This window comes from Silene latifolia, chromosome 1 (assembly GCF_048544455.1).
Source record: "Silene latifolia isolate original U9 population chromosome 1, ASM4854445v1, whole genome shotgun sequence".
NCBI classification, from domain to species: Eukaryota; Viridiplantae; Streptophyta; class Magnoliopsida; order Caryophyllales; family Caryophyllaceae; genus Silene; species Silene latifolia.
The window spans coordinates 124,574,493-124,597,139 of record NC_133526.1 but is presented as its reverse complement, the minus strand read 5'-3'; the positions used below and the strand labels follow the sequence as shown (position 1 = coordinate 124,597,139).

General features: G+C 36.7%; 1 long non-coding RNA gene across 2 annotated transcripts; it reads right to left on the bottom strand.

Annotated features, from left to right (window-relative positions):
• Positions 1–635: 635 nt before the first annotated feature.
• On the bottom strand, positions 636–3,464 carry LOC141601973 (uncharacterized). 2 transcript variants are annotated; one of them, XR_012524374.1, is made up of 3 exons: positions 3,379–3,464; positions 3,190–3,256; positions 636–1,483 (listed from the first exon to the last, which is right to left on the bottom strand). It is a non-coding gene; the product is annotated as an uncharacterized LOC141601973 (long non-coding RNA). The 2 variants fall into 2 exon arrangements; XR_012524373.1 differs by having other exon boundaries at positions 636–1,480.
• Between the last annotated feature and the right edge of the window lie 19,183 nt (positions 3,465–22,647).

Below are 22,647 nucleotides of genomic sequence, written 5' to 3'. Positions count from 1 at the left end.
TAATCCTCTTTTATTATTTTCATTTTCATTAAGCTAATTAACCAATGACAGCTCAAGAAATCATGCACGCGTTAAAAAAACTTTTTTTGTGTGTATATAAGAGATGAATGCAGTTACTCGACGTATTAGTGTAGCAGTTATAGAACCTTTGTTACAACAGAAGTAAGAAAGAACAAATAAAAGAACAATAAAGAGACAAACGCACAGATTTATGTGGTTTACTAACGGTGTGTTAGCTACGTCTACAGGGCAGAAGGGAGAGAGTTTTATTGATATGTGAGGAATTTTTCAGACTGCTAGGTAGAGGCTTAGAGAGTTTATATAATACTCTCTAAGACCTAATACAGAATGACTTAATAAAGACACAAGACAGACCTAGCCCAATAACAGATACGGATACCGTAGACCCCCGCATAGTCGTTCGAAGCGGCGACTAACAGAATCAAGTCACAAACCCAACAACCTTAGCTTGAGGCATCAGCTTAATTGCACCCCTATTTACGTTTTTTTTCAACTGAAAAGGTCTTAGTCTAGTTATTAGTTCTATCGCTACTTTATTATTTCCGTGCAAATTAGTTCTGGCGATTGAATCATAAGTAGTAACCTTTTTTATCCACTATTTTCAACAACTAAACTAATTAACAGGCATATAATTCTTATTAATGTGGTCGTGAACAAAAAGACAAATCAAACATACCTAATTAATAAATCGAGTACGTCATAAATGGTTCGTATATACCACCATATAAAGATATACGGAGTGATTATACGATGACAAGCAATCCATCCCAAGATGAGAGAGTTAATTATTCTCATTTTCATATTAATGCCAATGTGATTAGCTTTAGCTAAGCTAATCTAAGTTAAGTAGCTTCGTAGATCGATAACAATCACATGTTACCTTGGTCATGACCATCGTCACCTCCTCTAGGATCAATATTCTCATTCTAATCTAGAAAATTAGGGAATGATGAAAAATTATCAACACCAACAGTATTGCTAGAATCGGACGGCTGAAAAACCTCACCAAACTGATCGATGGCCGTCGTAGGTGGTGGTGGTGGTGGTGGTAGCGGCGGTGATGGTGGTGGAGGCGAGATCCCATGGCATGCATACCTAAGCAGATCAGCGTTGGCAGCATCAAGCTCTTTTTGAAGCCTATGAACTTGTCTTTGGAGGTACGATATGGCTCCTACACACCCATACACTGGATCCCTAACCCTAGCGTCGGCCTCATAGGCTAAGGAGTTCACCGTGTCCTCCCTTTGGTGAGGGAGGACGTCACTGAGGAGCTTCGTAACGTTGCTTGCTCCGAATATTTTGTGGACGTTGGCAAACTTATGAGGCTCCTCAGGGGGGAAATATGGAGCAAATACACAGCCTCCCATGCATTTTCTTCTAAGGAACTTGCATGCTGCACATGGAGAGTTATAGGAACTTGATGACGACGGTGATGATGATGATGATGCCATTCAATTGTCTTCTAGATTATATCACGTAAACCTAATTAGTGTTACAATAATTATATGATTCACATTTCAATAATCAAAACAGTGCATCATAAACGTCCACAAAATATTTGGGGCAAGCAACGTAAGGGGAAACAAGTTGGTGTAAAACCATAAACGACATATGGGCTTAAATAATTTTATATCTTGAATTGGGAAATAACATTGTTCTACTCTAATGTAACAAATAGGTAACTTGTGATCTGTACCCATGGAAAATGAGCAAACTACTAAGTCATTATCTGTTGTAAAGGGTGTGAGAGATGTAGCCTCAACCAAGATATAGACCAGTGAGGTCTCTCTGCCATGAAAAATGGTGATAGTCACCACAAAAAGAGAGTGTTGTATGAGAATTTATCCATGACCCTTTGAGTGAGACGGTGTGTACTCGGGGTTTTAGGTTGATTTATTGTAAGGAGGTTTGCCAAGTTGTCCTTAAACTTGTACTAATGAGATGATGATATATGATCGATAAGATAGTGGATGTAGGCATTTGCCGAACCTCTTTAAAAATCATGTTCTTGTATTTTTCCTCTTTATGTGTGAGCGCTAATGTTTCCCCAACACATACCTTTCTAAAACAACACTTCTACATGACTAAAAACAGATTTTTACATACCCTATCAGTGGGAATAGAGCAAAGTTTATGACCAATCGTTTACCTCTTACTTGAACATGCACGACTCGTGAAGACATGTGTTACCCATTGGAGAACACCTGCCGGAATGGTTAATTCATGTCTTCGCGCATGTTCAACCATTCCAAGTTGGGATAACTTTAAAAAATTCCCAATTTTTCTAATTGCTAGATATAGAATAGAGATGTACGCATTTCGATCCAGCGATTCTATCCATTCATTATTTTTTGGGTTCGGTGATATTGGAGATGACACTATTAACCACTCCGTATAATTTTCTACCTTCAAACATGTTTAGTTTTAAAAAAAGAAAATTACAATTTTATAAAAAACGTTTTGGAACAATCCTTGATACTCCCTATATTAGTTTCATCCTTCAAAATTTTATACTTTTAACCCCATTAAATTTCCTTGTTCAAATTTTATGAAAGATTAGTTTACCCTTTGAATTCTGAAAAAAAGACTACCTGTATATGAATTCAATTAGTGCCCTTTTTTGGATCAATTCTAGTCAATGATCTATTATACACATATGAACAAAAAGTGAAGGCTAAAATAATGATTACATAAGAAGTAGCAGCAATAATAGACTACCAAGAGTCTTCAGATTCATAGGATCTGACCTATCTTAGTACCACAAAAGAAAAATCACCCAAAAAATGATATTTTTCTTATAACTTTAAAACTTAAAGCCATTCAAAAGAGTACTGTGAGCTCATTTTTTCGGATTATTATTGAACTCGTTCTTCTTTTCCAACAACAGAAAAAAAAAGTATGAGACAGTGAATTGATTTTTCACACACTTTTTTACCTTCAAACACAAACAAATAGGTGATGAAAAAGAAATGCTTCAGACTTCAGTTAACTCTCTACCTAATTTTCTTATATGTTACTCTTACTTCCTCCGTTCAAGCCAATTTCATAGGTTGTGAGATATATTTTAATCAAACTCGTGAATTATGGAATTGTCTTGAATGGAGTGAGGGAGCGAGTAAATTTCTAGAAGAGTTTCGAAGGAAAAAAAAAATTGTAGACGAGTTATACCTTTCCTTTTCAGTCTTCCTTAGGTTAAAGCTTGATTTTGCAAGAGCAGCAATTATCCCCTTGTTATCTGGTGTTAATAAGGAACAAAGAATAAACTGTTAACGATGGAAATCATGATCATATTATTTTTATGTATGATAAAAGAAACCCTAATTTGAGAGGAGATGAAGATCAGGGGAGAAACCATACAAATTTATGACTGCAAAGAAATGGAAGTAGGACAAGTAGCGTTGTCTTTATTGGAAGGCAATTGAATAAAAATAAGGGATAATTTCTCGGGGAAATGCAATTTAAAAAAATAAAGTATTTTTATTGCTAGTATTAGTGTATTGTAGCATGTGGGCTAGGTAGCACCAAAACGGACACGGACACGGACACGACACGGATACGTGACACGACATCTCATAAAATTTAGGACACGGACACGTTATTTAAATTTTAAAAAATATATATTTTATAATTATAAACGTTCGATTTTATTTTTATAAAATTATTAGATATTAAATTTAAATAAGTGAAGGTAACATTTGTCCTTGATTATAATTCATTTTCATTTACCATCCAAACGCATCTTCTAATCAATCTCTTTCGACAGCTCATTTCTCGTTTAAAGAACATCATTCATCTCAAATGATGTCCAAATGCCATGGACACGCGTCGGACACGGCCCAAATACCATGGACACACGTCGGACACGTGCCCGAATAAATGTAGAAAGTTAGACACGGCTTTAAAGGTGTCCGACACATTTCGGCGTGTGTCCGAGGAGTATCGGTGTCCGACACGGTGTCGAACACGGGACGGCTGATTTGGAGAAGTGTCTGTGCGACCTAGCCTATGGGGTTGTCTCTATTTTCCTTCTACACTATCTTGCATTAAAAAAACAAAGGCAAATGGTGTGATTATTAGTTTTATATAGAGGTGGTTTGAGATGGATACATATAAATTTGATGGAATTACATTGATCTTTAGAAATGAAAAGAAATACGAGTATAATATATAAAGACACTGCTTGTTTGTTCACTTGAAATATGAATGGTTATGCTTTATATGTTTAAAGTCTAAACTAACAAATGCTTAAAGTTTCAACAAATACTCTACTCATAATGGCAAAATAATGTAATAATAAAAGATTAGGGCCTTGTAGCCCCTTTGTCCCTGGTCCCATGATCCCCTCCTTAGCATGTAATCTGACTTATAACTCTATTTATTAATATAACTCTCTTTTTCAAATAAAAAAAATAACAATATTTCATTTCACTAAAGCCTCATTTGGGTACCTTACTAATTCATGGGAAATTCGTAATCCCATGAATTGTATTTTTTAAAACGTGTTTGGTTGCCCATTTTTTGTAAAATGGAGGAGTTTACAATTCCTACATAATGGGAGAGTTTAATTACGTACCCCTATTTGCTCATTGGAAACTCCTACATCATTTGTTGATAAAGTTTACTCATTTGCCCTTTTAAAAAGAGAAATTAGGTGTTACTAATATTATGGAGGGGTAATTGGTATTTAGAAATTAAAATTAGGTGAATTGACACACTTCAACCAAACAATACAGGAGAATTTAATTCATGGGAAAAACAAACTCCCACAAGACAACTAAACATGTTTTGGTCAATTCATGTAAATTTTACAAGGGAGTTGGATTTCAGTGAGTTGATTAATACAGAAATTCAACCCCTGCATGAACCAAACAAGGCCTAAATGTGTCCGTCCCAATGAAAATGAAGGGACCTAAATAAACGCAGCCTTAAGCTTATGTTAATAATATAAAATGGTTGATGAGTTATAATGAAAATTGCATTAAAGATTATATCAATTGATAATTTTTTATTATTATTTGAGCCGGTTATTTAAGAAAAAAGATATTCCTCCATTCCACCTTCAAAGTTCCATTGACTTTTAAATGTCAAACTATTAGAGTGAATATATTATGATATTATTGTTAGAGTAATATCCTAATATATTCTCTCTAATACAAACTTTGATAGCTTTTAACTATTAATAGATTTAATAAAATCTATATATAATATGAAAATTAAATATTTATATTTGATATAAAATAGGATTTTTATAAAATCGTCCTTCCTCCATCTCGTTTTAATTGCCCCCCTTTCTATTTAGGAAAGATGTAAGGAAAATGGTGGATTAACAAATTTACCCTTTAAATAAATGAAGAATTGAGCACCTAATTTTATGGTGGTTAGGGTGCTAGATAATTATTTAGAGATAATATTGGATAATTAAAGTTTTTACATGCTAAATTAAGAAAGGACACAATTTGGAAGAAAAGGAGACAATAAAAGCAAGATAGAGAGATGAGACAATAGTTATGGGATAAACTTTAATTTACTTTTTACATGGAGTATTAATAGTTGAAACGGGAGAGGAAACCGAGCTAGGCCACGGATTGAGTCCTTCGTCCAATTTGAGGTCTAACTCAAAATCCGTCTAAGAAGACATGGTAATTTTTATCACGTCTCAATTCTATCATGAATTTTGAGACTTTTTGCCTAGGGACTTTTATTTAATTAAGGATCCGAGCTAAGATGAAATCACAAGACAAAATCGAGTAACAAGTTTATCGGTTTTCAACAATCGAGCTTAGTTTGCTTCCAAACGGTCCCATCTCTTCTATTAAATAAATGAAGACAATCCTAGGACAAAACAAGCTGCCTTGGCCGTCCAAATCAGTCCTAGGAGGCTGTTTTATATTATTCAAATGAAGCTCAAATGTCGCTTTCAAGGAAGGTCCAAATATCGCTTTCATTCTTACAATTGTGTAAGAGCTTTGGGGGCTGCTCTCAAGGGATTATTTCAGCTGGAATATTGACTAAGGAAGGCTCCAATTTTGTGTTTTCTAGGTAGCTCTTATGTCCCTATTGTTGTAAGGCTTATGTAAGACCTAGAGAAGAACATTTGGATTGTTCTTGTTGGAGATGGCACACGGCTGCCTAGGAGCTGCTCAACATCTTTTTTCTTTGTTTTCTTACTTGTTTAATGCTAGCCCTTGGATGTAAAATAGGTGGTTAAGATTAGAAGGCTTTGGTACTATATAAACCAAGTCCATGGTTGTAAAAACGCAGATTTGATGAGGTTTAAAAGAAAGAAAGAAACCAAGTATTTTCTTCAAAAGAAATCTCTTCTTTGCTTTGTGCTTGAAGAGCTCCATTGCTTTGTGCATGGATTTGGTAATTTATTTGCTTGTGTGCTTTGAATTATCGAGGCTAGTCCTATTGCTTTGTGATCGGGTCTAGTCATATCACCAAACCGTCCTCTAAGGACACGCCTAAACAACCAGTTTGTTTCATGCAAACTTAGGCTCGTTACTTTAGTTTTTCGCTTAAATTGTCGAGTGAGAGAATTCACTCCAACTTGGTTATCAGAGCTTTGGTTTAGTTTTGTGAGTTCATTTTCCTAACTACATTCAAAAACACAAAAAAACAGCCCAATGAGTGAAACAAGTGTGGAGAGAATACTCGGTCTTGAAAACAAAGTAGACCGATTAACAACAAATGTGGATTTAATCTTGGAATCCATAACAACCTTGATGACCAATGTTCCAACACCACCAAGACATGGAGGACGAACACCACCCCACCGTGGAAGAGGGCGTGGCCGAGGGTTTGGAGCAAGGGGCCGAGAGCATGACCACATGGAGGACGGCTTGTACTCGGATTTGGAGGATTCTTTGGTTGAGGCTTATCATGAGGAGCATCCTAAAGACTTAAAGGTATAAATTCCTGACTTTCATGGTAGTTTAAATCCCGAAGATTTAATAGATTGGCTTAGAACTATTGGAAGAGTCTTTGAGTTTAAGTCATATTCGGATGCTAAGTCTTGTAAAGTTGCCATCTTAAAACTTAAAGGATGTGCTTCACTTTGATATGAGAACTTAAAAAACCAGAGAAAAAGAGATGGTAAGGAACCCATTAAGTCTTGGTTAAAGTTGAGAAGGAAGCTTAATAAGAAATTTGTGCCTAAAGAATACACTCAAGACTTGTTCATTAAACTCACCCAACTTAAACAAGACCAACAACCTCTTGAGTATTACATTAGAGATTTTGAGCAACTCACTTTACAATGTGAAATGAATGAGAAACCGGAATAAAAAATTGCTAGATTTGTTGAGGGTCTAGATGACAAAATTGCTCAAAGAGTCCGATTACAACATGTGTGGTCCTTTGATGAGGCCCTTAACTTGGCTTTGAGAGTTGAGAAGGCGGGAAAGGAAAGGGCCAACCCACAAAAATACTCGACCAAAACAGGCCACCACCCGGAGCCTCACGCACCAACCGAGCCAAAACCCAAAGACACCTCAATCACACAACCAAAAACACCCTATTTCGACAAAGAAAAAGCACCCGAGACCTCTCAAAGAAACACCGTAGGCCTTAAAAAATGCTTCTAATGTCAAGGGTATGGTCATTTCATGAAAGATTGTCCAACCGAGGGCCCTTAGCACCCTTGAGGTAGTCCATTGGTGAGAGTAGGACGAGATTCTTGTGTGTGACAATGATAAGAGTGACGAGGAACAAGGAGAGGCAGCCGAGGTAGTCATGCCGGATTCGGGACTTAGTTTGGTCACTTGGAGGGTGATGTATACTCAACCACAACCCCTAGAACTAGACCAAAGACAACAAATCTTTAGGACTAGGTGCACCATCAAGGGAAGAGTGTGTAATTTGATAATTGATGGGGGGAGTTGTGCTAATATAGCATCAAGTACTTTGATTGAAAAACTCTCATTACCCACAATAGATCATCCATGTCCATACGAACTAGGGTGGCTCAACAAAAGGGCCGAGATTAAAGTGAGCAAGTGTTGGACCATATAGATATATGATTAAGTTTTGATAATGACAAGTGTTTGCTTCGTATTATATATACTCTTGCTTGTAATCGTTTGTTTAGTCTTTAATAGATTGACGTAAGTTTACAAGTTTAGCAAGTAATGTTATAGCATCCTTGGCTATAACATTGAAGATTTGTGAAGCATCGTTCAAGTAATGTTATAGCAGCTTGACCTATAACATTGAAGATTCTTAAAGCATCATAGCAACTGTAACTAGTTTCAAGTATGATGATCACTCAAGCAAAAGACTCGATCAAGTCTATAACAAAGCTCAAGATGAAGAGCTTTCGATCACGACAAAGAGACGTATCTACTACTGAAGATCTCCAGGAAGATTAGTTAGTATAGGACGTCATCTAATAACGGTACTTTAAGAAGCAATATTGGGAAGGTAAAGTTATAGCTATTTCACCTATAACTTTACTTACCAAGCTTAAGGTTATAGTGGCTATTACTATAACTTTGAGTAGCAATTTTATGGCACAATTTTAATAGTTTTGAAATCATTTTCAAAAGATAAAATTCTTCAAATGTGTTTCAAAGTCATGTATGTATATGATAGAGATGAAATATGGGTTGTTATAATGAATAATTTACATTTCTCTATTAGTTAGTAAAACAGCTTATGACTCGTCATGCTACCTAGGGTTTGCTAAATTATTTGACCTAACCCTAATCCAAGAAGTGGATTTTCAACCTAGTTGGACACGGCCTAGGGTTTCGGCCGCACGGTCTTGAGCCGTTTTGGTTTCGTAAGTCCTCTAGTGCAAGTAACCTATCTAATTAAATCTAATAATATTTTTACAAGATATTCTCATATCTTAAATATATATTTGATTTAATTTGTTTAATTATCCGAGAATCATAGAGATTAAATTAAGGTAAGATAAGATTTACTTTTATCTTCTTTACTTAATTCAAATTATCTTATGGATTAAATTAAGGAAGAGATAAGATTTATTTCTTGCGAAATAATCTACCTATCTTACGGCACCTACTAGGGTTTCGATCCAAACCCTAATATTCCTCTCTACTATAAATACACATGATGGTTTTTACTTTAAAACAAGCTTTTCGAAATATATAATTCCTTGCAAACAAATTTAGTTTATTTCAAGTATTTTTATTCTTTTGCATTTGAAAATCTTTACGAAAAGTCGTGCTATTTAAATTGCATATTGTTCTTAAGGTTACGTTATAAGATAATAGTACTTCATATTGTTTCTTACTCGTTCAATTATGTGAACACTTAGAAGAACAATCAAGTGCTTTCTTAGTAACTTAAGATAGTCAAAATCGAATATCTAGTGATATTCAAATTGAGTTATAACTGGAGTTAGTTATACGAGTTGGGTTGATAATTTTGTAATCCGGAGAAAGGTACTAAAATTATTAATCGAGAATAGTGGACGTAGGCTTCGACGTGTAAAGCTGAACCACTTCAAAACCGTGTGTCTTTGCAATTTTCGTTTTTGTTCATTTCATTACGTTTATAATCACTTAGTTAATTAGTTAAAGTTTAATCAATAAACTTTAAGTAATTAATTACATTGATATAAAATAAAAAGTGGGCATAAGTTTTTTAAATACTCAATTCAATCCCCCCCCCCGAGTATTTCGACTGCGATAAACTCTTCAATTGGTATCAGAGCCTCGTGCTCTTGATTGCCTAACCACAAAGAGGCTGATCCATCTATCTTTTTATATTTTTATTTTATTTTATCTCCGCTGCCTTACACGTGTGAAATGGATTCCAAGTATCTTAAGTGTCCTATCTTTGATGGGAAGAATTATGGACTTTGGAAAAATATGATGACACACTATATAAAAGGACATGATTGGGAGTGCTGGACGATTATTAAGAATGGACCACACAAAATTTTGGTCGCATCTTCGGAAGGCACTACCTATGAGAAAAAGGAAGAAGACTATGTTGAGGCTGATTACAAGAAGGCTGAGAAAAACTCGAAAGTGATAACCTGTTACAAAACGGCATTACATCGACCGAATTTGATCGTTTTTCTTCTTGCACTTCGGCCAAGGAAATATGGGATGGTCTTGAGTTGGCCTATGAGGGAACGTCGGCTGTTAGGAAATATCGTATTGACTTTTTTTTTTTTGGTGTAATGTGAGTATTATATATATCTTATCAAAAAAATAATTACATGAGGTTCAAGGATCAAATCCTATAGGAAACATATCAAGCTCATATCATACTTTGCAGCCATAGTAGATCAGATTGGTCTACTAAAGCCTTACATTTCATTTTAACTCTTCTCCTAATGTCATCCTCCATTCGAGCAGCAGCAGCTTCAGGTCTAATTAACCAGGCATTGATCCTGGCATTGTTTCTTTGGAACCAAATAGTATAGCAGTAAGCATTGAACACAGCCACCCTGAATTTCCACTGTATAGTATTCCTGCTAGCAGCACTCAGAGTGTCTACTGTTGGGAAACTACCTCCAAACCAATGCAACAAGCATGTCTGAATTTTGACAGCATACACACAGTCCACAAAAAGATGCTCCACTATTTCAGGTTGACTGTGGCATAGTATACACCAGTCATCTGTGCAGCAGCCAAACCTAAACAACTTACTCTTCACATTCATGCCTTCATTCATCCTCAGTCAGGTAGTCATAGAGTGTTTAGGGATATTCCAATTGTTCCAAACTAAACTAGTCCAGTTCAGGGAAGGGTTAGCAGGATTTAGCCAAGCATACCCCTCCTTGATAGAGTAACCTTTTGAGCTCAGTATCCATTTATTATCATGATATCCATGCTTGAGCTTCTCAATATCGTATTGACTTGCTGATTCAAAAATATTAACTTTTTAAAATGGAAAAGAATGAATCACTCGATAGCATGTCAGCATGATTCTCTACTATAGTCAATGAGCTTAAAAATCTTGGCAAAAATTTTAACTCCGAGGATATTGCTAGAAAAGTACTTAGGAGTTTAACCAAGAAATGGCGTCCTAAGGTCACGGTTATGGAAGAAGTCAGAGATCTCACTTCTCTACCTTATGCAGAACTTATTGGTGCTCTCATGGCTCATGAACTCGTCTTGGATGACGATGAGGCCGAGGCTACTAACAGTAAGAGTATGGCTCTACAAGCTTCTGCTAAGGAAGAAGAAGATGTTGAAATAGAGGACGAAATGGTTTTGTATGCTAAACGATTTAATAAACGCATTTTCAGAAATAAGCAAGCAAAATCGTTCAACAACAACAACAACAAGTCCTATAAGAAGAAAACTTCTGAGTCTAAGAATACGTTTGCTAACAGAGGATGCTTCAAGTGTGGAGAATCCAGTCATATGATTAAGGATTGTCCTACATGGGAGAAAATTAAAGACAAAGCAAAACGTGAGAAGACCAAGAAGGAATTCAAGCAAGTGATGATGGCATCATGCTGGGGAGATCTCGACACCGAGGACGACGAAGCATCAAAAGAAGAAGAAGTTACTAACCTATGTCTAAGCAACGTCAGTCTTGACCTCTTTTCAGATAGTGATAAAGATAGCGTGGACTCATATTGCTGCTTTCTAGGAGATTCCGATTCAGAAGAAGAAGAAGAGGTAAGCTATCTTGAACTTAAGATAAGTGTTAAGAAATTGCCTAAGAATGCTTTAATTGAATACTTTGAGCAATCTCTTGATAAGTGTCACGAACAAGAGATGGAATTGAAAGACTTGAAAGAACAAATCCTCGATATTGCTGAAGAGAATCATCTCCTTAAAGCAAAGGCAAAAAAGCTCAAATCTAAAGTTACAGCTAATACGGCTAAAACTTCAGATGTGACAAATGCTGAGAAGAAGGCTCTTGATTGAGTCTAAAGTTATAGCTAATGAAGCTATAACCTCAGACCTGAAACTCAACATTAAGCATCTTCAAGCCAAAGTTACAGCTAGTGAAGCTATAACCTTGGAATTGAGGAAAGTCAAAGAGCTTCTTGAGTCAAAAGCTACGGCTAGAGAAGCCGTTATCTCAGATCAAAAGAAGGAAATTGAATCTTTAACTCTACAATTAAAGGAATCTAAAATCGTTCTATCAAATACTAAAAGAACGCATACCGAGATGGTACGAGTTCTTAATGACAGATTCTATAAATTTCGTGACAATTATGAAGAGACTCACCCTCCCAAGGTCGTAGAGTCAGACCATTCCATATGCAACAAAGAGATACAGTCGCTAAAATATTTACTCTTGCACGCTAGAAAGGTTCACGAAAAATGGGAAGGTAGCACACGTGTTCTAAATTTCCTAACTGAGCAATCAGATAATAACATGAAAATGGGATTAGGGCACGAGTTCTATGGTCGTAGAGATCACTCCAAATGTAAATCAACCCCTTCCGAACGAGATTTCAAAAGGAGAAAATATTCAAATTTACCAGAATATTTGATTTGTAATTACTGTGGCCATACTGGACATGTCCAAGAAAACTGTGTCAAATATGCTCAGGATTTAAGAAAAGGAATCAACTTTGTTAAAGCTTTTGACACCGTTTTCGAGGAAAATGAGTTTACCCCATCTGAACCAAGTACCAGTGAAGAACGAAACAATGATCACCGTTGGTTTTATGATATGAGCTTCGACTTTAAGAAGGCTACAAAACCAAAACAGACATCTAATCCTAAAGAGCCCTTCAAAGCCAAAGCTCCCCCAAAACAACCTGAAAGACCACATCATGAGAAACCCAGAACTCAACCAAAGACGGTTCCCAGACAAACCCATTCGCCTCCAAAACGTAAGGTTTTAAAAAGGGTTTGGGTTAGAAAAGATTTAGTTTTTAGAGTGACTAACGTCAAAGGACCAACCTTAGCTTGGGTACCTACAAACTGTATCTACTTATTTTGCAGGTTGTGGTGAAAGAGAATAACCTATGTTACCTTGATAGTGGATGCTCAAGGCACATGACTAGAGATGTAAATTTATTCCTTTCACTTGAGCCCTTCGATGGAGGTCAGGTCACATTTGGTGATAACAAGAAGGGCAAGGTTATCGGTGTTGGTAAAGTCGGAATATCCTCTTCTCATGCTATTAGTGATGTTTATCTTGTTAGTGGTCTCAAGCACAATTTACTGAGTATCTCTCAATTATGCGACAAAGGAAATAAAGTTGTCTTTCATTCAGATTCTTGTCGAATAATAATTGAAGGAACAAGTAGTGTTGTGCTTGAATGACATCGTAGAAGGAATGTTTATATGATTGATCTAAATGATATTCCTACTAATTCATTCACTTGCATGAAAGTAACAACAGATGATCCATGTCTTTGGCACAAAAGGTTTACTCACATAAATTCAACAACGTTAAATAAGCTAAATAGATGGGATTTGGTTGAAGGACTTCCCTCAATCAAATTCGATCAAGAAACATTATGTGATTCATGTGCTCGATGCAAACATTTGAGATCATCGTTCAAACCCAAGAGAATGGTAAGTACTAATGAACCACTAGAGCTCGTACATATGGATCTATGTGGTCCAATGAAGGTAAGAAGTAGAGGTGGATCCAGGTATGCTTTGTTCTAGTTGATGATTACTCTAGATATGTTTGGCCAATCTTTCTCAACTCAAAAGATGAAACTTTCGAAGAGTTTTCAGTTCGAATGAAGCTTGCCCAAAACAAATATAAATCCAAATTAGTATCTATTCGTACGGATCATGGCACTGAATTTGATAACCATGCTTTATAGAATATTGTTGGGAGAATGGTGTTGGGCATAACTTCTTGGCACCACTAACCCCACAACAAAACGGTGTTGTTGAGCGTATGAATACAACATGGGAAGATATGGCACGCACGATGTTGTTATGTAGAGGGCTACCTCAAAATTTCTGGGCCGAAGCTATTAGTACTGCATGCTGTGTTCATAATCGAGCTTTGATTAGACCCATTCTCAAGAAGACTCCTTATGAGCTTGTTAGGGGACGTAAACCCAACATATCACATCTACGTTGCTTCGGGAGTAAATATTTTGTTCATAATAATGGCAAAAATAAATTAACAAATTCGATTCCAGAAGTGACGAAGCTGTGTTTGTCGGTTATTCTAATCATAGTAAAGCATATAAGGTTTTCAATAAGAGAACCTTATACATCGAAGAAAGTGTTCATGTTGTTTTTGATGAGAATAATATGTTTGACAAAGCTGAACAGGATGAGGAAGAAGATTTGAACGAACCTGATTTCCGACTATCCAGGGATGATCTTCCAGAATTGGATGAGGAAGATAAAGAAATTGAAGGCACAAATGATGAACACGGAAGCCCTTCGAATGATAAAGGAAAGAGAACTGAGAATATAGTTGGTGAGACTATAACCTCTTCTCAATCCAAGAAATTGGAAACTGAAGTTATAGCTAATGATGCTATAACATCAAATCCAACTCAACAAACTAGATCCAATGTTATACCTGATTCTGTTATAACCCTAGGACTGGATTCAGGGGGAACAAGGGTTGAACCCCAATCATTCAAAGAAGGCGAGACTAGTTCAGATAATGAGGTGCCTCATGTCTCTAAGAAATGGAAATATAAGGATTCTCATCCAATGGAAACCATCCTAGGAAGTTTAAATGAAGGAGTTCAAACTCGTAGGAAGCTTAACAACTTTTGCTCCTTCTACTCCTTCCTCTCAACCATTGAGCCAACAAATATCAAAGAAGCACTTGTTGAACCAGATTGGATCGTTGCTATGCAAGAAGAGCTCCAACAGTTCGAACGGAACAAAGTTTGGCATTTGGTTCCAAGACCTAAAGACCGAACTGTTATTGGTACAAGATGGGTTTTTAGAAACAAGCTGGACGATACAAGAGTTATTGTACGAAATAAAGCTAGATGGGTTGTACAAGGGTACAATCAACAAGAAGGAATTGACTATGATGAGACCTTCGCTTCTGCAGCCAGACTTGAGGATATTAGATTATTAAAAGCATTTGATGCTCATAAAGGAATTAAACTGTATCAAATGGACGTTAAGATAACATTTCTTAACGGTTATTTGAATGAGGAGGTTTTTGTTAAGCAACCTCCAGGATTCCTCGATAGCAAGTTTCAAAACCATGTTTTCAAATTAGATAAAGCTTTGTATGGTTTGAAACAAGCTCCCAGGTCGTGGTACGACAGATTGTCAAAATATCTTCTTGAAAGTGGTTTTAAAAGAGGATCTGTCGACAAAACCCTATTTTTGAAAACTGAAAATTCCGATCTATTAGTTGTAGAAATTTATGTTGATGATATTATCTTTGGTTCAACTAATAATCGTCTATGTAAGTATTTTTCAGAATTGATGACCTCAGAATTCGAGATGAGCATGATGGGAGAACTCAAGTTCTTCCTTGGACTCCAAATTAAACAAACTACTGAAGGAATTATGATACACCAACAAAAATACATCAAGGAGCTAATCAAGAAACTCGGTATGGAAAATTCTAATTTTAAGCCAACTCCCATGGGTACAGATAAGAAGTTGACTTTGGATGAAAACGGTAAGTCTGTCGATGAGACGACTTATCGAGGTATGATTGGCTCACTTCTTTATTTAACTGCAAGTCGTCCCGATATAATGTTTAGTGTATGTGTTTGCTCTCGATTTCAATCGTTCCCTAAAGAATCACATATGATTGCAGTTAAGAGAATCTTGAAGTATTTAATTGGTACATCTAAATTATATCTATGGTATCCTCTTGAGTGTAATTTCGATCTCATAGGGTATTCAGATGCAGATTATGAAGGTTGTTCACTTGAGAGAAAAAGTACTTCCAGCATAGCTACGTTTGTTGGACCGTGTATTATTACATGGGGGTCAAAGAAGCAAAATTCCGTTGCATTATCTACAGCTGAAGCCGAATATATTGCCGCTGGGTTGGTATGTTCTCAACTTTTATGGCTTAAGCAACAGTTATGTGATTACGGTATCAATGTTGGTTGTATACCTATTTTATGTGATAACACGAGTGCTATAATCATATCTAAGAACCATATGGAGCACTCACGAACTAAGTATATAGACATTAGCCCCATTTCCTACGTGATCATGTGGATAAGGGCAACATAGGACTGGAATTTTGTAGTACAGAAAAACAATGGGCTGACATTTTTACCAAAGCATTGGCTAGGGAACGTTTTGAGATTTTACGGTTGGAAATTGGTTTAATTGGTGGCAACTAAACTTGTCACAAATATTTTATTTTCCGTTTGACCGACTAGATTTGACGAGATTGTATGACTGTGTCCGTATTTTTTGTTGCAAGTTTATTTGTTATAAATGTTATATTATATTACAAGAATATTCAGTCTGCTAGTCATGTATATCTTATGTTTTATTACGAACCATAAAGTTGGTAACAAATTATATCTTTTATATTCCTTTACCGAAATTTCCTACTATAATTCTATCTTTTGCCAAATTTTACCTTACCATATCTCAAAAAAGATTTACCCTAGCAATATTTCCTAAGCCTTTTTGTATAATTTGGTAAGTAAACAAAACAAAAAAAATCTTTTAAAATCCTTGCCTACTCCTACACGCCACCCTACTCCACTTTCTTAATCCTATACAAACTTAAACTTACCATATTACAATTTGCTAAACCAATAAATACCCCACCTTCATATGTCCCAACCACACAACTCCCTAAAATTTACCTCTCTCAAGACTTTTCCACACTCAACCTCACAAATCAATCATCATCATGACACCACCTTCAACTCGCCTCCACTCTCCCTCAACTCGGTCCACAACTCGGACTGGGTCATCCAAACCAACATGCAACAAACCCTTTAATACTACCAACACTCCTTCACCTCAACCAAATTCTATGCCTTCCAATCCCGATCATAACCGGGTTGATCCTAATCTAGAGGGCAAACGACGGAAGCTTAATAAGGGTAAGAAGAAGGTTGTCGGTTTCGAGGGTTCGGTTAAAGAAACAGAGGTAGTGGTCAATCAAGATGGTTCTCAAAGAGCTATGTTTCGCGAATATATGCCGAATGCAACAATGAAGGGTCTTGATAAGGTTCGACTTACCGCGGATGCAAGGACTCGGGGAAACCGTGTTATGAGATACAGTATTCATGGAGGACGGTCCTATTCCGAAAAGTGGTATGCAAAAATTGAAGCTTTACAATTTTTCAAAGATTTCTTAACTTATCAAGAGTGGAAAAAGATTAGCTCTTTCATCGGTCCCGTTTATCCGATTGAGGTAATCCAATTTTATTCTTCGGTTTCTATGACGAAAAATGTGTTGCATGCAATGGTAAATGAGTCCGAAGTCACCATCTCCCTTGACGATTTTTGTACTCTCTTTTCCGTCCCTGATAATGGGATAGAAATAAACCCGAGTGCGGAATGGGGAGATGTGACGGAGGAAGAGAAGCTTCAGATTAAATGATCTTTTGATGATGGTGCTACGGGGTCTAGTAATATGTTAGCGGGTCCGTTTACTCCTAAGTTGATGTTCTTTTTAAATTTTTTTTGGAATACGGTTATCTAGAGGAGAGGTGGTCGTGATAAGATGTCGAGTTATGAAATGGTTTTGGTCTCAAAGTGGCTCGAAGGAACTAAGGTTAGTCTTTCGCGGCTTGTTTTTCATCGGATTATTCAAACAAGTATTTCCGTCACCGAGGAAAAATTTTACACTACCTTGGATTTACCTTTTGGGATGTGGATTTCTCGACTATTGGAACATAAAGGGGTTGTCGGTCCTACTAGCTATGGAGTCATGGTCAAGGATGAGATGTGTGAGACTCATCTAAAATTCATGAAAATTGGCGCGATTGGCCCGATTTGGTCTTCTTGGCTAAAGGTAATATGGTAGAGAAGTCTTCGGATGTGATGTCGGTTGTGGAACGAAAGTTGGACTGATTTATGACGAGTATTTGTGAAAAATTAGATTTCAAAACAAGTTAATTGCGGAATTGGTCTCGGGTTTGGGAAAGGAAAAGGATGGGGCTTCGGTTTGAATGGTTCGGGTAATGCCGAGGTTCTAGCTTATTTGCATGGGTTGGAATCTCGTGTTGAAGCAATGGCTCGTGATGCGGCTAGAGCGGCTACGGAGTGTGTTCGTCATTCCGGGTCATTGTCTAATTTGGCTAGTCAAGGAGGGGCTATTTTCGAAGCTACTAAAGCCTTGTCTTTAAAAGTGCTCAATTTTGAGACGTGCCTCACGGCACAAGCTAACCATGTACGGTCTTCCTTTGATCGTTTTGATTCTCTTGAGTTTTAGGACTCGTCCCGGTTATGTGAACCCGAATGTCGTGAAAAGCGATTATCCCTAAACCCGCCCAAATCCTTTCCTTGCTCCTTTTATTATTAGACTTTATATTTTGGATTCGTGTCTAATTCGGCCCATTTTGGCTAACTTCTCTATTCGGCCCATTAGGTATTAAATTTGTTACTCATTCGGCCCATTGGCATTAGCCTACTTGGTTTGTAGCAGACATATCTTATATTTTGCATGCTTATCGTAGATTACTTTCTCGTTTTATAATCTCTCTTTGCATGATTAATACGTGTCTCGATCTATATTATTCTAGTTGTTTCATGTCTTTTCTCGTCTTTTCGATGATGTCAAGAGGGGGAAGAAAATGATTGTGACTTAAGTATTTGCCTAAGCTTGCTCCTTGTCAGAACTTTTAATCTCATAAGGTCCTTAGATGGTGTGCTTTGTATATAAGTGGCTTATTCTTGCGTTCAACTAACTATGACTTTATAGTATTATGTTGAGGGGGAACATACACTTAGTCACAAATCGTAAGAGACTTGTCATCATCAAAAAGGGGGAATTTGTTGGACCATATAGATATATGATTAAGTTTTGATAATGACAAGTGTGTGCTTTGTATTATATATACTCTTGCTCGTAATCGTTTGTTTAGTCTTTAATAGATTGACGTAAGTTTACAAGTTTAGCAAGTAATGTTATAGCATCCTTGGCTGTAACATTGAAGATTTGTGAAGCATCGTTCAAGTAATGTAATAGCAGCTTGAGCTATAGCATTGAAGATTCTTAAAGCATCATAGCAACTGTAACTAGTTTCAAGTATGATGATCACTCAAGCAAAAGACTCGATCAAGTCTATAACAAAGCTCAAGATGAAGAGCTTACGATCACGACAAAGAGACCTATCTACTACTGAAGATCTCAAGAAAGATTAGTTAGTATAGAACGTCATCTAATAACGGTACTTTAAGAAGCAATATTGGGAAGGTAAAGTTATAGCTATTTCACCTATAACTTTACTTACCAAGCTTAAGGTTATAGTGGCTATTACTATAACTTTGAGTACCAATTTTATGGCACGATTTTAATAGTTATAAAATCATTTTCAAAAGATAAAATTCTTCAAATGTGTTTCAAAGTCATGTGTGTATATGATAGAGATGAAATATGGGTTGTTATAATGAATAATTTACATTTCTCTATTGGTTAGTAAAACGGCTTATGAGTCGTCATGCTACCTAGGGTTTGCTAAATTATTTGACTTAACCCTACTCCAAGAAGTGGATTTTCAACCTAGTTAGACACGGCCTAGGGTTTCGGCCGCACGATCTTGAGCCGTTTTGGTTTCGTAAGTCCTCTAGTGCAAGTAACCTATCTAATTAAATCTAATAATATTTTTACAAGATATTCTCATATCTTAAATATATATTTGATTTAATTTGTTTACTTATCCGAGAATCTCAAATTAAGGTAAGATAAGATTTACTTTTATCTTATTTACTTAATTCAAATTATCTTATGGATTAAATTAAGGAAGAGATAAGATTTATTTCTTGCGAAATAATCTACCTATCTCACGGCACCTACTAGGGTTTCGATCCAAACCCTAATCTTCCTCTCTACTATAAATACACATGATGGTTTTTCATTTAAAATAAGCTTTTCGAAATATATAATTCCTTGCAAACAAATTGAGTTTATTTCAAGTATTTTTATTGTTTTGCTTTTGAACATCTTTACGAAAAGTCGTGCTATTTAAATTGCATATTGTTCTTAAGGTTACGTTATAAGATAATAGTACTTCATATTGTTTCTTACTCGTTCAATTGTGTGAACACTTAGAAGAACAATCAAGTGCTTTCTTAGTAACTTAAGATAGTCAAAATCGAATATCTAGTGATATTCAAATTTTGTTATAACAGAAGTTAGTTATACGAGTTGGGTTGATAATTTTGTAATCCGGAGAAAGGTACTAAAATTATTAATCGAGAATAGTGGACGTAGGCTTCGACGTGTAAAGCTGAACCACTTCAAAACCGTGTGTCTTTGCAGTTTTCGTTTTTGTTCATTTCATTACGTTCATAATCACTTAGTTAATTAGTTAAAGTTTAATCAATAAACTTTAAGTAATTAATTACATTGATATAAAATAAAAAGTGGGCATAAGTTTTTTAAATACTCAATTCACCCCCCCCCCCCTCCCTCTCTCGAGTATTTCGACTACGATAGACTCTTCAGCAAGCAATGCCTAGTGTCCTTCTCCATTGGCAAGAACTATGTTGATGAGGTTCTTTGTGATATTCTACCTATGGATGCTTGTCATCTTCTACTTGGTAGGCCTTGGGAGTTTGATAGGAATTCGGTACACAATGGGGTAAACAACACTGATACCTTCAAGTGTGGTTCAAGGAAAGTTGTTCTAACACCATTACCACCCGAGCCTACACCTACACCAGTCCACTCCATGATTCAACCCTCCAAATAAGTGTTATTGATCAATGAGGCCGAGAGGAGCCATGAGGAAAATGGTCTAGGGACTGTCCATGTCCTCCTCGCCAAAGAAGTACCCAAAGAACTAGAAGTGCGACTTCCAAATGGTGTCCGAGCATTGCTCAAATGGAAAGATCAAACCGAGGGTTTCTTTGAAGGTTTGACATGTGAGTCTCCTACATTCTCTATTCCAAATTTGTCTAACTCGTTTGAAGTTGAATATAAAGCTACTAGCATTGCCGATGGGGCTGCCCTACTGCAAAAATTCGAGCCAATCACTTGCTCTAGTGAGGAATGGTAAGGAGTAAGGAAACGAGTTGGAAAAGAGCATCTCATCCATGCTAAGGCCACAAAATACAAGGGAACTTGCGAGGTTCCTAAGCAAACCAAAATATTCAGGCCATGAGATCGTGTATGGGTTTAATTAAGCAAGCAAAGGGTCACTAAGAAAGTAAGCAACAAGTTTATGACAAGTGATGAAGGTCCATTTGAGATCATTGAGCAAATTAAGTCCAACAAGTACAAGGTCAATCTCTTGGGAGTCCATGTCACAATTGATGGTGGTAATTTGAGTCCATGCTATGAGGAGGTCGAAGATGATGATATCCAGGATTTGAGGGCAAATCCTTTTCAAGAAGGGGAGGTTGAAACGGGAGAGGAAACCCAGCTATGCCACGGATTGGGTCCTTCGTCCAATTTGAGGTCTAACTCAAAATCCGTCTAAGAAGACACAGTAATTTTTGTCACGTCTCAATTCTATCATGAATTTTGAGAATTTTTCCCTAGGGACTTTTATTTAAATAAGGATCCGAGCTAAGATGAAATCACAAGACAAAACCAAGTAACAAGTTTATCGATTTTCAACAATCGAGCTTAGTTTGCTTCCAAACGGTCCCATCTCTTCTATTAAATAAATGAAGACAATCCTAGGATAAAATAAGCTGCCTTGGCCGTCCAAATTAGTCCAAGGAGGATGTTTCATATTTTTCAAATGAAGCTCAAATGTCGCTTTCAAGGAAGGTCCAAATGTCGCTTTCATTCTTCCAATTGTGTAAGAGCTTTGGGGGCTGCTCTCAAGGGATTATTTCAGCTAGAATATTGACCAAGGAAGGCTCCAATTTTATATTTTCTAGGTAGCTCTTATGTCCCTATTGTTGTGAGGCTTATGTAAGACCTACAAAAGAACATTTGGATTGTTCTTGTTGGAGATGGCACACGGCTGCCTATGAGCTGCTCAACATCTTTTTTCTTTGTTTTCTTACTTGTTTAATGTGACACCCCCATACTCCAAGTGCCTTACCAGGACCACTCAGGTATAAGAATGTCACCATCTTGGTTTCCCGAGGCAATGATAATCAAATGACAATAAAGAAACATAATTTAAATAGCCAAACTGTTTAAAGTGATTACAAGTCCAAAACCAAACTGATAAAAGGTACAATACATATTATCAAAAACCAAAGGTCTAAACAACTAAAGTGTGACAACGGAAGACTCTAATCAGCTCGTGGTGACACATCCCAGCTAGCCCAAATGCCTCTAGTCAAACCTGCTCAATAACTGATCACCATCCCCGAATGGATCACCACAGTTTTTAAAACAATTAAACGGGGTCAGTACTAATTACACAAAACAAGATACAATACAACAATTACCAAACAACACAATCGTCACATCAAACCCCGGTCTCCATGAACAATCTCTACGTAACTGACTACACACTAAAGTGTGTAGCCCTGCCAGGGTACCCATCGCAACAGATACTCCACACCGTCAGTGGGGGACAGCAACCGTACCCACCAAATCCCTGCTCATCTCCATCGAGCGATAACCCACGTCCATTAATGTGCACATCCCTTCTGTGGCGGGTTCCAC